Below are 21,873 nucleotides of genomic sequence, written 5' to 3' on the forward strand. Positions count from 1 at the left end.
TGATGCCATGTGGGGTTGTCGTTCTCTCTCTCTCTCTCTCTCTCTCTCTCTCTCTCTCTTACTGCCTTAATCTCTCTTTCTCTCTCTCTCTCTCTCCCTTAATCTCTCTTTCTCTCTCTCTCCCTCAACAATCTCTCTCTCTCTTTCTCTCTTTCACTGTCTCAATCTCTCTCTCTCTCTCTCTCTCTCTCTCTCTCTCCCTCAGTCTCTTTCTTTCTCTCCCTCAATCTTCTCTCTCTCTCTCTCTCTCTCTCTCTCTCTCTCTATATATATATATATATATATATATATATATATATATATATATATATATATATATTGTACGCTCATATTTGTGAGTCATCTCCGTTCTTGTCGATACACTTACATTAATGCATATAAATTCCCCACGGTCTTCCAAAATAAAAGCCTGACTCAAGACAGTGTTCCAGTAAGTGTGGATGTTTGTGACATACTGGAGAAGGCACGTTTCATAAAGATCAATATCTTCTCAATTTACCGAAGTTACAATGACTGTATAAATATATATATATATATATATATATATATATATATATATACATATATATATATATATATATATATATATATACACACACGAGACAAAACTAAGTTCTTTTCAAAGTTTTAATGTTTAACTCGCTAATTAAATACTACTGAACACAGAATGAGCCATGAACATCATTATCAAATATAAAATCATCTCTTGATAATAAGCGCATTACTCCACAAAATGTTCTGAATAAGCAAACTCTAATTTCCTCGTTCCATTTAATATATAATAATGACATGTAAAATATCACTGGAATATTTATATTTTACCTATTCATTCTGCGACTCCACCAGCTCTATCGAAATATCAAAAGGCCTTTTTTTATTTATTTTAGCCCAATAAAATGAATAAAAATGTTATCTTCATTTATTAGCGGACTTTCCAGTTCTGACCTATATGTAATATTTTGTCACTGGTAATACCAGGGACTCAGTATATTTAATGGAAAATATAATGCATTACATAATCCCCCATTCATCTCTCATACGTCCTGTCAAAATACGATCGTGCATTTTTATATATACAGCATGAAATGTCAAATTTACTTTTTTTTTTTTTTTCCAAAGGTGAAAAAGTACATGACTGCAATTGTCTAATGCGAAAAATACTGAATCGGTAATGGAAAAATACGCATGACCTTATTGCAGTGTAATTCAGTTGTTATTTGTCCTGAGAGTCAGAATTAGGTTTGCAAGATTTTTGAAGCAGGTTAGTTTTCTGTAAAAGAAAACTATTGTGCCGGCTTTGTCTGTCCGTCCGCACTTTTACTGTCCGTCCTCAGATCTTAAAAACTACTGAGGTTAGAGGGCTGCAAATTGGTATGTCGATCATCCACCCTCCAATCATCAAACATACCAGATTGCAGCCCTCTAGCCTCAGTAGATTTTATTTTATTTAAGTTTAAAGTAAGCCATAATCGTGCTACTGGTAACGGTATAGGATAGGCCACCACCGGGCAGTGGTTAAAGTTTCACAGGGCCGCGCCTCATACAGCATTACACCAAGACCACCGAAAGATAGATCTATTTTCGGTGGCCTTGATTATATGCTGTAGCGGCTGCACAGAAAACTCGATTGCGCCGAAGAAACTTAGGCACATATTTTGCTTGTTTATCGGCAAACCTTAATTAATAATCTTGGCATAATCATCTTTCTTGTAATCAAATCATTATATTTTTTCATAAATAGTATTATAATGGAATCAATATGTATTTATAATATAATATATATATATATATATATATATATATATATATATATATATATATATATATATATATATATATATATATATATATATATATATATATATATATATATATATATATATATATATATATATATATATATTCATTCTAATGCCATACATTTTAACTTATGTAAATTATTAAGAACAAGACAGTCCACCATCTTTCTTTGAATTCATAATATATGATGGAGCAAGACCTTGCATTCCAATCTATATGTTCTTTATAATTAAGACTGTCTAACTAATGTGTCAGTCTCTTTTGGGTTCTATCCAGACCCAAATTGGGCTCTCTCTCTCTCTCTCTCTCTCTCTCTCTCTCTCTCTCTCTCTCTCTCTCTCTCTCTCTCTCTCTCTAACCATCCTCCTAAAGACGATCTCTCGATCTCTGTGTTAAAGAACGTAAGAATATCCGGAAGATCGGGAAGATCGTAATATCTAAATACTTTCACCTCGATCTCCGCGTTCAGGAAGAAGAACTTTCTCCACAGCTCCCCGACCGGACGCCGGAGATAATACCAAGGCTCGCCGGGGTGGAAAAATGATAAATATCTCCGCTGTTATAAATGATACGCGAATGTTCCTCGGTAATGACTACCCACAATGCATCAACTTTCTTTAGGAAGGGGGAGGAAGGGGAGGGGGTTAAGTAGACTATCATCATCAATTCGGCTGTTCGCTGGACTACGAGAAGTGTCAGTTATGTAAGTGGACAAATGGAGAAGCGAAGGAATAAGTGTTTACATGGAAATGAAGGAATTTAGAATATGTATGAGTGTGTGTGTGTGTGTGTGTATACAGTATGTATACGTGTATATATATATATATATATATATATATATATATATATATATATATATATATATATATATATATATATATATATATATATATATATATACATAAATTTATATATACGTACACTACTTTATTTTATCCGAATATTATCGTTACCAATAAGACAAGGAATAAATCGATTCTACTTTTTTTTTTTTTTTGGGGGCGTTTTCTCGCTGGTCCTCCCCAACTCCTGCTGCCCGTCTCCTCCTGCGACGCCAGATATTCAGATCAGCGAGGCTCCACAAGCACAGAACGCCAAGTTGGGAAACTCTACAGAAAACGAGCCGTTGCGCTTTGAATACGCAACAACGCGACTCCTCTGTCTACAAACGCCTGTATCTTATTCATAAAGCGTTCTGCTCTTTTCGTTGGGTACAGTGGGCCGAGTTTAAAAGAATTCGTACCCTCTCGGCGTTGGTGGAGGGTTTCTTTTATTATTCGATTCCTCGCTGCCTTTTCGTATCTCCGGGAATGGGGTTATAACGCCTGCAACCGCGAAGGTGATGATATTGCTTGTTCGCGCATAACGAGATCGTTATTCGTTCTGTATTCGCTGTTATTTGTCTATAATATTGCTGTGGGATATAACGAGCGCCAATACCTTCATCATGGAAGTAAATTATTTATTATTATTATTATTATTATTATTATTATTATTATTATTATTATTATTATTATTATTATTATTATTACTTCAGTAGATGAAACCCATTCACATGGAACAAGCCCACCAAAGGGGCGACTGACTTGAAATTCAAGTTTCCAAAGAATGTTGGTTTCAACCTCCCAACCAATATCTTCATCATGGGAGCTATTATTATTATTATTATTATTATTATTATTATTATTATTATTATTATTATTATTATTATTATTATTTCAGTAGATGAAACCCATTCACATGGAACAAGCCCACCAAAGGGGCCACTGACTTGAAATCAAACAACCAAAGAATGCTGGTTTCAACCTCCCACCGCAGCAGACCCCCCCAACACTGCAGCAGTAACTGATCACGATACAGAGCCAGTGATTTTTCATCGCCCTGGGGGAGACGCGAACCCCCCGCGACATCTGAGTGGCGTGCCACGACACTAACCACTATACCAGCGGACCACCAATAACTTCAATGAAATGGCTCTCATTTGAACGAGGGCAATCCTTAAAGTTTTATCTTGACAATTCCACTCGCTCGTCCAACAATCACTTCCATTGTCCTCCATCCTTTGGAGAGTCGCCAAATGACAGTGAGATTGATTACCAGCCCATCAATCAATCAATTAGTTCATCGGAAACTTAAACTTTCCCCCTCTTAAATATAATCTCCTTGGCTGACAAACTCTTCTTCTTCTCCCTTACGGGACAAGTTCCTCGAGTGCTGAAGTCTTTGCGAGTTGTTCCTCGAGGGCTAAAGTCTTTACGAGTTGTTCCTTGAGGGCTTTCCTCGAGGGTTGAAGTCTTTACGAGTTGTTCTTCGAGGGCTAAAGTCTTTACGAGTTGTTCTTCGAGGGCTAAAGTCTTTACGAGTTGTTCTTCGAGGGCTGAAGTCTTTACGAGTTGTTCTTCGAGGGCTGAAGTCTTTACGAGTTGTTCCTCGAAGGCTAAAGTCTTTACGAGTTGTTTAGGCTAAAGTCTCGTTCCTCGAGAGCTGAAGTCTTTACGAGTTGTTCCTCGAAGGCTAACGTCTTTACGAGTTGTTCCTCGAGGGCTGAAGTCTTTACGAGTTGTTCTTCGAGGGCTGAAGTCTTTACGAGTTGTTCCTCGAAGGGTAAAGTCTTTCCGAGTTGTTCCTCGAAGGCTAAAGTCTTTACGAGTTGTTCCTCGAAGGCTAAAGTCTTTACGAGTCGTTCCTCGAGGGCTGAAGTCTTTACGAGTTGTTCCTCGAAGGGTAAAGTCTTTACGAGTCGTTCCTCGAGGGCTAAAGTCTTTACGAGTTGTTCCTCGAAGGCTAAAGCCTTTCCGAGTTGTTCCTCGAAGGCTAAAGCCTTTACGAGTTGTTCCTCGAAGGCCAAAGTCTTTACGAGTCGTTCCTCGTGGGTTAAAGTCTTTACGAGTCGTTCCTCGAAGGCTAAAGTCTTTACGAATCGCTCCCCGAGAGCCAAAGTCCTTACGAGTTGTTCCTCGAAGGCTAAAGCCTTCACGAGTCGTTCCTCGAAGGCCCAAGTCTTCACGAATCGCTCCCCGAGACTCTCTCTCTTTAACCCGCGTTTTCTTGTGGCCTAGAAGAGCGCCTCGAGTCTCTTCCCCTTTAACTTTCTTCAATAGCACTTCTTTGCGACTTCTCATGCTTCCACGGCAAAACCTATGAGGGCTTAAATCGACTCTTCTGCGTTCCCGTTTATCCACGTATCCTTATTTCTTCGTCTGTCAGTGAGGGGGCGGGGTGGGGGGTGGGGATACGAGGGTAGGAGAACGAATTTGAAAATATGCTGTGTATTACGACAAGGTGTGTGAATAACAAGTTTTCTTCTTCTTCTTCTTCTTCTTCTTCTTCTTCTTCTTCCTTAGTTATTTTGATATTGTTTCAGCTTCACTAATATTCGCAATACTATCATTACTGATGTGGTAATGATAAATCATTCAACCTGCATGGCAGATAGACTTGAATATCATTGGAGCTATTACCTGTCTAGTAACTTTAAATATATCAAAATTGACACCCTGGGCTGTCTCTCTCTCTCTCTCTCTCTCTCTCTCTCTCTCTCTCTCTCTCTCTCAAGACCCTCCATGACCAACTTTCTAAGGACAAAATATCTCACTTGTAAATTTGCTCTCTCTCTCTCTCTCTCTCTCTCTCTCTCTCTCTCTCTCTCTCTCTCTCTCTCTCTCTCTCATTTCTCCTCTGCATCATTACATATCGTCACGGAACTCTGGGAAACAAATGCTTTTTTAGTTCATCAATTTAAAGTTCAGTTATCTGAGGCACCCTAAACTTTACATACATTGGCACTCACTGGTGATAAAGGTCATTGTAATTTGCAACTTTTTCTTTCTTAATATATTTTCATCCAGCTAAATATTATTGAAGTTATTCCTCAAAGCCTTATTAGCCACATTAGTCAGCGTCTTCTCATCTTTCCTTTTCTATCTCCATCTTCTCATCCCCTCATTTTCCATTTCCTATTCGCCATTTTTCTTCTTTTGCTTCTTCCTCTCTTTCTAAGCGTTCTGCTTTTGATAAGAACTGAAATTATCATTGTCTTCTCATCTTTACTTTTCATTTTCTATCTACTCATCCTTTCATTTTCCATTTCCATTCGCTCCCTTCCTTCCTTCTTCTTCTTCTTCTTCTTCTTCTTCTTCTTCTTCTTCTTCTTCTTCTTCTTCTTCTTCTTCTTCTTCTTCTTGTCATGGGGCCTCTCCCCCCCGCCACCTTAATCTTAATGGCTTCTCATTTTTCATTTATTATTTCCATCTTCTAATCCTCTCATTTTTCCATTTCCTATTTCTTCTTCTTCTGCATTCTCTCCCTCTCATTCTCGTCATGGGGGTCTCACCCCCTCCCCCCACCTTAATCTTAATGGCTTCTCATTTTTCATTTATATATTATTTCCATCTTCTAATCCTCTCATTTTTCCATTTCCTATTTCTTCTTCTTCTTCTTCTTCTTCCATTCCTTATCACTTTTCCTTCTTCTTCTTCTTCTTCTCCTCATTGTCATCATGGTGCCTCTCCCCACCCTTCGGTCCTCCCGTCCCCCTCCGCATTCATTTCCTCTCTTTATTTCCTCCCTTTATCATTCCACCTCTCCTCCTCCTCTTTTCTTTCTCTCTCCCCCTTCTTTCCTCCCTCTTCCTGCGGCTGCTCCTTCCGCCTGGCTTTTGTTTCGACCATGTCTTCCCCCTTCGCAATGCGGCCCTGATGAAAGGATGCGTGTTCCTCTGTCCTGGACGCGGGACTTAATTAGGACCACTGCAACGCCAGGTAGATGGATGGCTCTGCCTTCCTTCTGGGGTTTTTCTGTCGGTGGGGGCTCAGCCACGGCCCACGAAACTCAGGCACGGTCCGGTGGTGGCCTATGTTGTTGGTACCTATTAGCGCTGCCGGAGGTACGATTATGGTTAACTTTATAACCTTAGATAAAATCAAAACTACTGAGGTTAGAGGGCTGCAATTTGGTATGTTTGATGATTGGAGGGTGGATGATCTACATGCCAATTTGCAACCCTCTAGCCTCAGTAGTTTTAAAGATCTGAGGACGGACAGAAGAAGTGCGGACAGAATAAAGTGCGGACGGACAGACAAAGCCGGCACAATAGTTTTTTCTTTTACAGAAAACTGAAACCAGTTATCATTTCTCCTTGAAGGCCAATTTACCATAAATTTGTTAGAAATAAGTATCAAAATTATCCATAAACCATTGTTACCACTTCTCCTTGAAGACCAATCTATCATCACTTTATGAAAAAGAAATAAAACTGTCTGATAAACTGCACTGAATTCAAAGCCACGAATATTCTAGGCCTTCCTGAAACGGAACAAAATTTATCATAACATCGTTGAAGAGAAATAAAAACGTCCAATAACCTTTATTATATTCAAAGTCGCAACCAGAATTATAACAAGTATATATATGGACAGTCTTAGCCTTACTTTCTCCCAGAAGACCAATTTATCATCGCCTTATCAAAGAAATGAAAATGTTTGATAAACTGCACTGAATTAAAAGCCATGAACAGGATTGTAACAGGCATATGTTTGTTCTTAACCTTTCACAAACGGAATTAAAAATAAATATATCATCGATTTATCAAAGAGAAATAAGTGTCTGATAAACTGTATTGAATTCAAATCCGTAAAAAGAATTATAAGGGGCACTAAGTGTCTGATAAATTGTACTGAATTCAAATCCGTAAAAAGAATTATTACAGGTACATCATTGATCTTACCTTTCCTGAAATAAAATAAAAAAAAAAAAATAAATAAATAAAATTCTCCTGAGATAAAACTTGACCATATACTACTCTCGTTCTTCTCTTCCTTTTTCTTATATAACAAATTTCAGTTTATGAATAAATTCATGAGGTTGGCAATACCACCTTTTTTTTGGGTATGTATCGTTTCACATTTTTTCCTTATTGAAGCAATTGTCTTTTTTTATGATGTATCGTTTCACAATTTTTTTTATTGAAGCAATTTTTTTATGTATCGTTTTACAATTTTTTTCTTATTGAAGCAATAGTTTTTTTTTTTTCAAATGTATCGTTTCATAGTTTTTCTTCTTAATGAAGCAATTGCTTTTTTTCAGATGTATCGTTTTACTTTTTTTATTGAAGCAATTTTGTTCAGATGTATCGTTTTATATTTTTATTATTGAAGCAATTTTTTTTTCAGATGTATCGTTTTATATTTTTTATTACTGAAGCAATTTTTTTTTTCAGATGTATCGTTTTATATTTTTTATTACTGAAGCAATTTTGTTCAGATGTATCGTTCTAATTTTTTTTTACTGAAGCAATTTTTTTTTCAGATGTATCGTTTTACATTTTTTCTTACTGAAGCAATTTTTTTCGGGATGTATCGTTTCACATTTTTATTTCCTTATAGCAGCAATTTTTTTATTTATTGTTTTACATTTTATTCTTATTGAAGCAATTTTTTTTGAGATGTATCATTTCACACTGTTTTCATTGAAGCAATTTTTTTTCCAGATATATCGTTTCACAATTTTTTTCCCTTATTGAAGCAACTGCTTTTTTTTCATGTGTATCGTTTCACAATTTTTTTTTCTTATTGAAGCAATTTTTTTCAGAGGGGAAAGGGAGGGGAAAAGGGAAGGGGGGATGGACACAACCACACATAGAAAGGCAGCCAAGGAAATTCATATATATATAATTATATATATATATATATATATATATATATATATATATATATATATATATATATATATATATATATATATATATATATATATATATATATATATATATATATATATATATATATATATATATATATATACATACATACACACATACTGTATACGTATGTTTGTCTGGATGCATGTGTGGTGTTTGTGTGATATATGAGGGCAAGAGAGTCAATAGATATGCAAATATCTATGTAAGTACGACTGCAAGGAAGCATTTTTTTAATATGCATATATTTATTAAGACTCAGTAGGCCGCATTTCGGTATAACACCTGCAAATACACGTGACCTTTGGTTTTGACGAAACCTCACGCAAACATGACGTAAATATATATACATATACACATACATACACGCGTGTACATCCGAGAGTTTGTATACGTGCATGTCTAAAAATAAGCACATTTGAATAGGACGTGTATCAGCCCACAACACCTACACAACATCTCTACCACAGCAGAGCCATTCATCTACCCATCAATTATTCCCTTTCGGGAATTTTTCTCCATTCCAGAGGTTCCCGCTGGAATACTCCATCTCCCCTTCAAACGCTGTGAGTGTAGTATTACTTACCCAATAATTACATTCTGCCAAAGGTGGCCTTTTCTCCTCTGTCCAATTTTTGCAAGTTCTCGGCTCACTTTCACCTTAAATAAAATAAAAACTGCCGAGGCTAGAGGGCTGCAATTTGGTATGTTTGATGATTGGAGGGTGGATGATCAACTTACCAATTTTCAGCCCTCTAACCTCAGTGGTTTTTAAGATCTGAGGGCGGACAGATAAAATGCGGACAGAATAATGTGCGGACGGACAGACAGCCTGCACAATAGCTTTCTTTTACAGAAAAAAAAAAAACATAAATTGGAGAAAAATATATATTCAAGAAAGTGTGGAAACTGTTCTTGGATTTCTTAAAATATATTCGTTCTCCAATTTGCGTTTTTCTTTTTCAAGTTTCAAAGGTCGGTGCTGATCTGTTGTCGCTCAACTTTAGATAATTGAAAGAACCTCATTACTTGGTCTTATCACTTCATTTTTTCTTTAATTTTCTTCGGAATGTGGGAACTTTCATCGCCATCTCTCTCTCTCTCTCTCTCTCTCTCTCTCTTACAGTCTGGCTGCTTGTTAGGGAGCAAGAGCCCGTGCTCTTGCAAAGCCAATTTAGACTAATGACTTCTCTCTCTCTCTCTCTCTCTCCCTGTGCCAGTCTTTTAAGGAGCAAGAGCCGGTGCTGTTGCAAAGTCAATTTAGACTAATGACCTCTCTCTCCATCTCTGTCCGTCTGTCATAGAGCAAGAGCCCGTGCTGTTGCAAAGACAATTTGGACTAATGACCTCTCTCTCTCTCTCTCTCTCTCTCTGTCTGTCTGTCTATTAAGGAGCAAGAGCCCGTGCTGTTGCAAAGTGAATTTAGACTAATGATCTCTCTCTCTCTCTGTGCCAGTCTTTTAAGGAGCAAGAGCCTGTGCTGCTGCAAAGCCAATTTAGACTAATGACCTCTCTCTCTCTGCCAGTCTTTTAAGGAGCAAGAGCCCGTGCTGTTGCAAAGCCAATTTAGATTAATGACCCCTCTCTCTCTCTCTCTGTGACAGTCTTTTAAGGAGCAAGAGCCCGTGCTATTGCAAAGTCAATTTAGACTAATGACTCTCTCTCTCTCTCTCTCTCTGTCACAGAGCAAGAGCCCGTCCTGTTGCAAAGACAATTTGGACTAATGACTTTCTCTCTCTCTCTCTCTCTCTCTCTCTCTCTCTCTCTCTGTGTCATCAGAAATTCCTTTCTAGAGTCCCATGTTCCTTTCCTTATCTCCCCTACCCATTTCTCTATCCCCTCTTCTCCCAATCATCATCCAGTTTCCCTCATCCCTCTGATTACTTCATCTCCCCTCACAGGCCGCGCATGTGTGTGTGCGCGCGCCCGCGCCCGCGCCCGCGCCCGCGCGCTTACCCCTCCAGTGTCCTCATTTATCTTCCTTTAGTGTAAATCAATTACTGCTAATAATCGCAATGGCAGCCATAACGAAGTTTGACGCCGGTTTACTTAATCAATTCCCCCGAAATAAATCCCGGGCCATTGCTGCCGGGTCCTTCCGGAGGACAATCTCCTGCGGAGGATTTTTTCTTTCTTTTTCCTCGGGCGTCATCTCGGGACATGTACTCTCTCTCTCTCTCTCTCTCTCTCTCTCTCTCTCTCTCTCTCTCTCTCTCTCAAAACATACACATCTATATATAAATAATATATATACACATATATAATATAGTATATATGTATATATAAATAATATAAAATATGTCATAATGTAGTATATATGTATATATAAATATAAAATATGCGTTTGTGCAGAGAGAGAGAGAGAGAGAGAGAGAGAGAGAGAGAGAGAGAGAGAGAGAGAGTCAATCGAATTCATTTTCATACATACATCACACAGACAAAAAAAAAAAAAAAATAGATCAGCCAATAACGACAAAGTAACAACGACAAACGCAGAGAAGAAGAAGAAGAAGAAGAAGAAGAAGAAGAAGAAGAAGAAGAAGAAGAAGAAGAAGAAGAAAAGAGGGTTAAAACTGTCCCCCCAGAAAATATTTTTCCTAGTCCCAATCTGGCTGGAGAAATGTATACTGAATATCAATCAAGAAAGAATATATATATATATATATATATTCTTTCTCTCCTTCCCGTATAAAAGCTAATTTTTTCCTTCTACTTCTTCTTCTTCCTCTTCTTCCCTTTCCCCTTTATTAACTTATAAAAAGACTGACAAGGCAATTTGGCCTACTTGGTATGGGAGGGGGCGCGTTTCCCTTCCCAGTTTTAAGAACGATACCCGGCCGTACACCGCCGACTGAAAAAAAGTTTCTCTTGGACTGCCTTCGTACCCTCTGACCCCCACAAACTGAGTTAGGTAACTGGCTGGCTGGATGTCTGGCGAGGAATGGAGGATACTGTTTTTTTTATTTATTTACTACGTTTTGTTTTTTGTAATGCTACATTGTCAACTGAGTTTGGTAGAAGAATACATGTTTAAGAAGTTGTGGTGTCTGAGGAGAATGAGTTTGGAAAAGTACGTGAATAATTTTGGCCTATGTTTTGGGAAACAACTGAACAAATACAACGAGGCCAACTAGATTAACATAACTAAAGAATTAGGAAAGTACTGTTTTCTTTTGTTTATTTTTTCTAATACTACATGGTTAAGTGAACTCGGTAGATATAACTAGAGGATTATAGTACTGAGGACAATGAAAGCTTGGGATAAGTACAAAAATAAAGTACATTTTGGGAAACAGCTGCTACAATAGGCTAAGGCCAATATGACTAACTGATTCAAGAATTAAGAGGCTACTGGGTTTAGTTTTCTGTCCGCCCTCTGATCTTAAAAACTACTGAGGCTAGAGGCCTGCAAGTTGGTATGTTGATCATCCACCCTCCAGTCATCAAACCTACCAAATTGCAGCTCTCTAGCCTCGGTCATTTTTATTTCATTTACGGTTAACGGTAGATATAGGATAGGCCACCACCGGGCCGTGGTTAAATTTTCATGGGCCGCGTCTCATGATACCAAGACGACCGATAGATAGATCTATTTTCGGTGACCTTGATTATAAGCTGAAGCGGCTGTACAGAAAACTCGATTGCGCCGAAGGAACTCCGGCACATTTTTACTTGCTTTTTTTTTTTTTTTTAACTCTACATGTATACAGCAAGATATGGAAGACTACAGTATCTGCAAAAAATACAAAACTGAGAACAATGGTAGATACTCCCTCGCCTTACAACTGATTTTGCAGATACTGCAAATGGGACCCCCTAAATACTCGTGGAAAGCATTGAAGAATCATTCTGAAACTGCAGTAACTTGAGTATTAGTATTCAAGAGCCCAATAGGTGGCATATCGAAATTTATAAAATTTTGCAGATATTGCAGTTTTCCAATTTAGGGCAGATAAATACAAGAACAACGTAGCTAAGGACGATATGATTGACAGAATTCAAGAATTCGCACTTAGTAGGAGGTCACCTTGAAATCCCAGGAGTCCTTTTAACATACGTTCGCCAAAGCTTTGCAACTGATAGAAAAAATCTATAAAGTAATGGCTTGCCGTTCCTTGTGACACACCTGAAATACCTTTTTACAAAGCTTTGAAACTGACAATAAATTTCAAATAATTATAACTTGCTAAAATCCTTTTCCGAGTGTGGAGGGAAGCAAATATTGTAACTACTACTACTACTATTACTACTATTACTACTACTACTACTACTACTACTACTACTACTAGAGAGAGAGAGAGAGAGAGAGAGAGAGAGAGAGAGCCTCTTACATTCTTAGACTGAGGAGAGAAGAGAGAGAGAGAGAGAGAGAGAGAGAGAGAGAGAGAGAGAGAGAGAGCGAGCAACTAACTACAAACATCAAAGTTCGTTCTCTCTGACGCCCCAGAGAGAGAGAGAGTTCCAGCGATCGCGAACGATCGGGAGGACCTATCAATTTAAAAATCAAATATTTTCTCGAGGCTATAAATCCATTCATATCTCTCTCTCTCTCTCTCTCTCTCTCTCTCTCTCTCTCTCTCTCTCTCTCTCTCTCTCTCTCTCACACACAAGCAAGGGAAGATATACGATGGCGTAAATGGCGTCATTCTTTCTTCTTAACCTACATAAATTTCAAGGGCATGACTGCAGCGATGGCCTGTGCTCGGTCCTGAACAGAAATTAAACCTGCCGCGCCGAAATTCTCACCCCTTTCTCTCTGTGTCAGTCTTCGTGTATGCATACATACATACTGTACATGCATACATATATGTATGTATGTATGTATATGTATATATATATATATATATATATATATATATATATATATATATATATATATATATATATATATATATATATATCTAATTATATTTAAAGCATAATTTTGTGTCCAAAAGTCAGGTGGTCAAAAAAAAAAAAAAAAAAAAAAAAAAAAAAAAGCTGATGGGTCTGCCCCTCTTTTAACTATCTCACTGCATTTCACATTATATCTTTCCTTCCTCAGTCCCTCCCAGGTACCACTTTCCCCCCCTCCTCGATGACCAACTGGCTCTAATCTATCCCATTCTTCAAAAACGCAATTTGGCCAGTTTGGGTACACCAGTGCTTGCATGGAAACTCCCAGTATCTCACGGTGTTATGGTTAAAAGGCCCAAAATAAACCAAATTTGGCCCCCGTTACGTATTCAAAATATGTAACTGGCTGAGGAAAATACATAAAGCATCGTGAAATATGATGTTCAGCACGCACTAACACATTCAGTTGCTGTAGGACTTATGTAGCCTATTAATATCGAGTAAAAAATGTGTCGAAGTTTCTTTCGGCGCAATCGAGTTTTCTGTATTACACCGTATGACCAAGGCCACTGGAAATAACATCTACCTTTAACGACGGCCCGGTGGTGGCCTGGCCTATATCGTTGCCAGATGCACGATTAGGGCTAACTTTGACCTCGAATAAAATCAAAACTACTGAGGCTAGAGGGCTGCAATTTGGTATGTAAGATGATTGGAGAGTGGATGATCAACATACCAATTTGCAGCCCTCTAGCCTCGGTAGTTTTTAAGATCTGAGGGTGGAAACAAAACTAAAAAAATCTAGGAAACTAAGATTAGAAAAATGGGAAATGGTATGGCAAATAGTAATTACAAGTAAACGCTGAATATTGCTACTTTGAAAGCTTGTATAGTAGAGCAAAACCATTACGATACGAATATCTCTCTCTCTCTCTCTCTCTCTCTCTCTCTCTCTCTCTCTCTCTCTCATGTCACTTACTAAAAAATCAATGTCCAGATTTGAACTACGAACACTTAAAAGTCTTCATTTAAAAGATCTCTCTCTCTCTCTCTCTCTCTCTCTCTCTCTCTCTCTCTCTCTCTCTCTCTCTCTCTCTCTCTCTCTCTCTCTCTCATATCATTTACTAAAACATTAAAAATCATTGTCTAGATTTAAACTACAAAGACTGAAATGTCTTAATTTGAAAGATCTCTTTCTCTCTCTCTCTCTCTCTCTCATATCATTTACTAAAACATTAAAAATCAATGTCTAGATTTAAACTACAAAGACTGAAATGTCTTCATTTGAAATCTCTCTCTCTCTCTCTCTCTCTCTCTCTCTCTCTCTCTCTCTCTCTCTCTCTCTCATATCATTTACTAAAACATTAAAAATCAATGTCTAGATTTAAATTACAAAGACTGAAATGTCTTCATTTGAAACTCTCTCTCTCATATCATTTACTAAAACATTAAAAATCAATGTCTAGATTTAAACTGCAAAGACTGAAATGTCATGTCTTCATTTGAAATCTCTCTCTCTCTCTCTCTCTCTCTCTCTCTCTCTCTCTCTCTCTCTCTCTCTCTCTCTCTCTCTCTCTCATCATTTACTAAAACATTAAAAATCAATGTCTAGATTTGAACCACGAACACTAAAAAGTCTTCATCTGAAAGACCTCTCTCTCACTCTCTCTCTCTCTCTCTCTCTCTCTCTCTCTCTCTCTCTCTCTCTCTCATATCATTTACTAAAACACTAAAAATCAATGTCTAGATTTAAACTACAAAGACTGAAATGTCTTCATTTGAAATCTCTCTCTCTCTCTCTCTCTCTCTCTCTCTCTCTCTCTCTCTCTCTCTCTCTCTCTCTCATATCATTTACTAAAACATTAAAAATCAATGTCTAGATTTAAACTACAAAGATTGAAATCCGCCCCCCACCTCTCTCTCTTTCTCTCTCTCTCTCTCTCTCTCGCTCTCTCTCTCTCTCTCTCTCTCTCTCTCTCTATCAAGCACACTTGAGCCTCGGCGGTGCCTGAGGATCGCCCCAGGAGTTCCATAAAAGTCTATCAGCCGAAGGAGACGCGTCTATAAAATCGAGGACCAACGCTGTACGAAGAATGTCCGCCATTAGAAGGAGTATGTAACCCATTACGTACAAAAATGCTGATGGGGCCGACCATTTATTGATGGGTTTCTGACCTTTTGCGCTGTCTGCCTGCCGTTCATAACCCGTTCCTTCCGTTCTCGCCGTTCTGTCGTCCCAATATTCATTGTTACTCGCTCGAGCTAAAGTAAAGTGGACTACGAGGCGATCATAATAATGAGATGGACTCTATGCAGATATTTCGTTTTTATATATATGTAGCCACACAGGACTGTGGATTTGTTTCTCCAATAATAATAATAATAATAATAATAATAATAATAATAATAATAATAATAATAATAATAATAATGAGATGGAAAACGGGAATCGAACAGATTCCCGAAAACTCTCTGCAGATATTTTGTTTTTATATATATGTACCCATACGGAACTGTGGATTTGCTTCTCCAATAATAATAATAATAATAATAATAATAATAATAATAATAATAATGAGATGGAAAAGGGAATAATAATAATAATAATAATAATAATAATAATGTTCAATTTAACTAATTAGCTCAACGGTAAAAAATCATTTCATCCCTCTCCCCAAAGGGGCTAGTACTAAACACGGCGAAACAGTGACTCACCTACACTGTTTCCCCGTGTTTAGTATTAGTAGCCCCTGGGGGGATCAAACGTCCTAAAGTGCATTTCGCTATCTGCCTGACATTTCTCAGGCAGTTCGTGAAATGCCTGGTTTCGCTATCTGCCTGTACTATATATATACTCCCAGACATAGTTCCTCATTGGACGGGTGGTTATCGTCCTTGGCTAGCACTCTGCTGGCCCAGCGTTCGAGTCTCCGACCGGCCAGTGAAGAATTGGAGGAATTTATTTCTGGTGATAGAAACTCATTTCTGGTCATAATGTGGTTCGGATTCCACAATAAGCTGCAGGTCCCGTTGCTAGGTAACCAATTGATTCTTAGCCACGTAAAATAAATCTAATCCTTCGGGTCAGCCCTAGGAGAGCTGCTAATCAGCTCAGTGGTCAGGTTAAACTAAGGTATACTTAACTTAAACTCCCAGATAGGAACATCTATCCACGCGCAAATTTGTATATACATACATACATACATATATATATATATATACATACCCACCCACACACACACACACACACAGACACATATATATATATATATATATATATATATATATATATATATATATATATATATATATATATATATATATATATATATGAAGATATTTCAGACATTATGAGGAAATAAAAAATAGCTCCTGGACAAGATCTGTAGTTTCGAATTCTCCCACAATAAAAAAAACTATTTCTTATAAAAGCCAGGTAAGCTTTCGTTTTTGCAACACGCTTTATTGAACTGAACCGAATATAGATTTAGGCCCAAGGCCAAGCACTGGGACCTATGAGGTCATTCAGCGCTGAAACGGAAATTGACAGTAAAAGTTTGAAAGGTGTACGAGGAGGAGAACATTCACCATGTTTACACCCACCATCGAATATATACGTAGATTATATAAAAAAAATAAATAAACAAGTAAAAAATGCGCCGAAGTTTCTTCGGCGCAATCGAGTTCTCTGTACAGTGTATAATCAAGACCACCGAAAATAGATCTATCTTTCGGTGGTTTCGGTATAATGCTGTACGAGCCGCGGCCCATGAAACTCTCAGCCGGCTGCGGTGGCCTATGTTGTTGCGTTGCCAGAAGCACGATCAAGGCTAACTTTAACCTTAAATGAAATAAAAACTATTGGGGAGGCTAGAGGGCTGCAATTTGGTATGTCTGATGCCTGGAGGGTGGATGACCAACATACCAAGTCGCAGCCCTCTAGCCTCAGTAGTTTTTAAGATGTGAGGGCGGACAATAAAATGCAGACAGAATTTTAACCTTAGATAAAAAAAACTACTGAGGCTAGAGGGCTGCAATTTGGTATATGTGATGACTGAAGAGTGGATGACCAACATCCCAATTCGCAGCCCTCTAGCCTCAGCAGTTTTCAAGATCTGAGGGCGGGCAGAAAAAGTGCAGACAGAACTTTAAAAAAAAAAAAAACTACTGAGGCTAGAGGGCTGCAATTTGGTATATGTGATGACTGAAGAGCGGATGACCAACATACCAATTCGCAGCCCTCTAGCCTCAGCAGTTTTCAAGATCTGAGGGCGGGCAGAAAAAGTGCGGACGGACAGACAAAGCCGGCACAACAGCTCACTTTCCCAGAAAACTAAAAAAAAATCACAGGGGAAAGAAAGATTTGTTAAAGTCAGTGCCAGCACTCTTTCCAATGCTGCTGCGGACTCTTACGAAAGTTAATCCGGAATGACTGGCGGTAATGCTATTTCCGAGAAAGTAAAAATTCCGGGCAAGCTCTCCAATCTCTCTGAATAACAAGATTCCAAAAATAAACAGAGTTCTTCTTCCGTCGTGACGTTACCTGAGATTACTCCAACGTTGTTTCTGGGAAGCTTGTACAAGGGGATGATCAATTAAGCAAAATACACATGATTGACATTATTATTATTATTATTATTATTATTATTATTATTATTATTATTATTATTATTATTATTATTATTATTATTACGTTCTTTCTGAGAAGCTTGTACAAGGGGATGATCATTTTATCAACATAAACATGATTGACATAATGGGTATTATTATTATTATTATTATTATTATTATTATTATTATTATTATTATTATTATTATTATTAATTTAGCAAAGCAAGCATGATTGACATTATTATTATTATTATTATTATTATTATTATTGTTATTATTATTATTATTATTATTATTATTATTATTATTATTCTAACCAGCTCAGAATGTCTTGTGTCTAACTGACAGACAAACTTCCACAGAATAACAACAAAAGTCGTTTAGTTAAAATTAATGACTATGACAATAATGTTTAGAAATATTAAAGTGTATGGAAGCAACTACTTCCTACATATTCACTAATAAACAGTTGGTCCCTGAGGAATTATAACCGGTTTATCATTATAGACAGTATTACACATGACATGCAAATGTCAGATCTTCTAGCAGATATTGTTAAAAGTGTAGTTTTTTCTGCACCCCTCTCTGATTGGTAGTTTTTTTTTTCAGAAATGAACATATTATTCTGCCGGAGTTTGTTTGTCAAGTAGACACAAAACATCTAAACAACCCGGAATGTCTTGTGTTTAATTGATGACAAAGAAGCACTGACTGAATATTACGTTCATTTCTGAAAAAAAAAAAACTAATAAACAGAGGAATACCTCCGTTTATTTTTTTAGAAACAGACAAATTATTCTGTCGAAGTTTGTCAATTAGACACATCTAAACAACCCGGAACGTCTTGCGTTTAACTGACAAACAAACAATGATAGAATATGTTCATTTGTGAAAAGAAAAATAACTAATGAACAGAGAGAGGTAGCTTCTGTACATTAGGTTTTTTCAGAAATGAACGTATTCTGTCCAAGCTTGCTTGCCATTTCAACACGAGATATCTAAACAACCAAGAATGTCTTGTGTCTAACTGGCAAACAAGCATCGACAGAGTAATATACTCATTTGTAACAGACATAAAAATTAATAAACAAGACAAAGAGAGTACAGTAAAAAAAAAAAAAAAAAACTAAAAACACTGGACAATATCTGCTTGAAAACTTGGCATTTTAATATTCATGTGCATTACCATCCATACTGATCTCCCACTGTTGCAATTCCTCTGGGACCAACTGTTGCAAACGAATATGTAGAAAGTAATTGCTTCTATTCCCTTTAAATGATGTTGCCAAACATTACTGCCGTGATCATTATTTCTAACAAAAACGATTTTTACTTAAATTTAAACATTCCATCTAATTTTTTTTTTTTTTTGTTAGATGGGAGGGCAAACTGTTGCTCCAAAAGAAGGGATATAAAAAAAACAAGTAAAAAATGGGTCGAAGTTTCTTCGGCACAACGAGTTTTTTGTACAGCCACTACAGCGTATAATCAAGGCCACCGAGAATAGATCTATCTTTCGGTGGTCTCGGTATAATGCTGTATGAGCCGCGGCCCATGAACCTTAACCACGGTCCGGTGGTGGCCCATACTATATCGTTGCCAGAAGCACGATTATGGCTTAACTTTAGCCTTAAATCAAATAAAAACCAATGAGGCTAGAGGGCTGCAATTTGGTATGTTTGATGACTGGAGGTTGGATGATCAACATACCAATTTGCAGCCCTCTAGCCTCAGCTGTTTTTAAGATCTGAGGGCGGACAGAAAAAGTGCGGACAGAAAAAGTGCGGTCAGAATAAAGTGCGGACGGACAGACTAAGCCGGCACAATAATTTTCTTTTACAGAAAACTAAAAGTGTTAATAAACTGAAGATTGCAAGACCCAAATTCGAATTATTATTATTATTATTATTATTATTATTATTATTATTATTATTATTATTATTATTATTATTCAGAAGCTGAACCCTATTCATATGGAAGAGGCCCACAGGAGCCATTAATTTGAAATTCAAGTTTCCAATGAAAATGGTACTCATCAGAAAGTCAGAGAAGGTAAAGGGAAATACAGAAAGATCTCACTTATTAAAAAGAAACAAAAATAAATTAATAAATATATACAATTAAATTAAAATGCAAGGAGAATAGCATTAGGGCAGTAATGCATTGCATCTTCGCTTGAAATTTTTGAAGTTCCAATTGTACGACATCCTCAGAAGGGAGACTGTTCCACAGTAAAACGGTGAGATATAAAAACTGTGCAATGAAAATACCTGACAGCTCAGGTCTCTCTCTCTCTCTCTCTCTCTCTCTCTCTCTCTCTCTCTCTCTCTCTCTCTCTCTCAACATTACGAAATACATGTATTTCTAAACTATGCCTCTCTCCAATGCTTCAGGTTGCGTCATCACTTTTTACGAATGTACCCCTTGTAAGCATCTTGGACCTCAAATGAACACTGCTAAGAACTTGGGAAAAATGGATCATGAAGAGAAATCGCAAGTAAAAAATCACACAGAAATAAACTTCCAAAAACATTTATTTGTCCATTTGCTGAGTAAACGCATGCTCAGTTGATGGTAGGTGAAACAGCCAAACTGTACACGACAATAAATACCACGTATAAAACCACAGGACGACACAGACTCTGCAGTGGTTCTTAACCAGGGGTGTTCGCGCCCCTGGGGGGAGCGAAGCCGGTTCCTATGGGGTGCGAGGATGCCTATGAATAATTCAACTTGGCAAAATATATCTTTATATACGCATGTTATTTTTTTCTGCAAAAATTAAAACAAAATAAAATAATAATAATAATAATAATAATAATAATAATAATAATAATAATAATAATAATAGTAGTAGTAGTAGTAGTAGTAGTAGTAGTAGTAGTAGTAGTAGTAGTAGTAGTAGTAATAATAATAATAATAATAATAATAATCAAATTTCCTTGGCAAATCAGTAGAAACTTAAACTTGCTCTAAACGAAAATTTGCACTTTTTGAGTCAAATCAATATAATAATAATAATAATAATAATAATAATAATAATAATAATAATAATAATAATAATAATAATAATAATAATATCAACTTTGTATTTTAGCTAATTTTTCATTTCACCAATTCAAGGGGTGCGAGAACTGACTGCTGATTTGAAAGGGGTGCATACATTGAAGAAGGTCAAGAACCACTGACACAGAGGATGGACGCCATTGAGTAGACGAGCAAAATATTTTAATGACTCTGAACAAGTGAACGTGTTACCCCGGCTTATTCATTAAGCGAAATTTACAGTCTCGTTAGAAATGAAATGCCCCAGCCTCAGGCTTTGGGTGGGAGGCATTAAATAGGTTAAGTAAGAAAAAACGTCCAAGAATTATGAAGCTGAAGTATGACTCCAACTCTCCTGGCTGAAAGCATCAGCATTTAGCGATGTAAGGAATCTTCTTTCTTCTTCTTCTTCTTCTTCTTCTTCTTCTTCTTCTTCTTCTTCTTCTTCTTCTTCTTCTTCTTCTACAGAAGTTACTTGGATTTTGTGCCGTTGAGCTAATTACTTTAACTGAACATTATTATTATTATTATTATTATTATTATTATTATTATTATTATTATTATTATTATTATTCAGAGGATGAAATCTATTCATATGGAACAAACCCACCTCAGAGGCCACTGACTCGAAATTCAAGCACCCAATCAATATGAAGAAGAAGAAGAAGAAGGAGGAGGAGGAGGAGGAGGAGGAGGAGGAGGAGGAGGAGGAGGAGGAGGAGGAGGAGGAGGAGGAGGAGGAGGAGGAGGAGGAGGAGGAGGAATATGGTGTGTCATTACGAAGAAGTAAGAGGAGGTAAGAGGGAATAAAGAAAGAGGAGACCTCACTTACTAAAAAAGAAAAAAAAATATATCAATAAATTTAATAAATAATAAATCAACAA

At 37.1% G+C, this 21,873-nt stretch overlaps 1 protein-coding gene across 1 annotated transcript in view; it reads right to left on the bottom strand.

Annotated features, from left to right (window-relative positions):
• LOC136840714 (protein sax-3-like) overlaps positions 1–21,873 on the bottom strand; it is a 653,455-nt gene that overhangs the window by 228,120 nt on the left and 403,462 nt on the right.

This window comes from Macrobrachium rosenbergii, chromosome 8, assembly GCF_040412425.1.
Source record: "Macrobrachium rosenbergii isolate ZJJX-2024 chromosome 8, ASM4041242v1, whole genome shotgun sequence".
NCBI classification, from domain to species: domain Eukaryota; kingdom Metazoa; phylum Arthropoda; class Malacostraca; order Decapoda; family Palaemonidae; genus Macrobrachium; species Macrobrachium rosenbergii.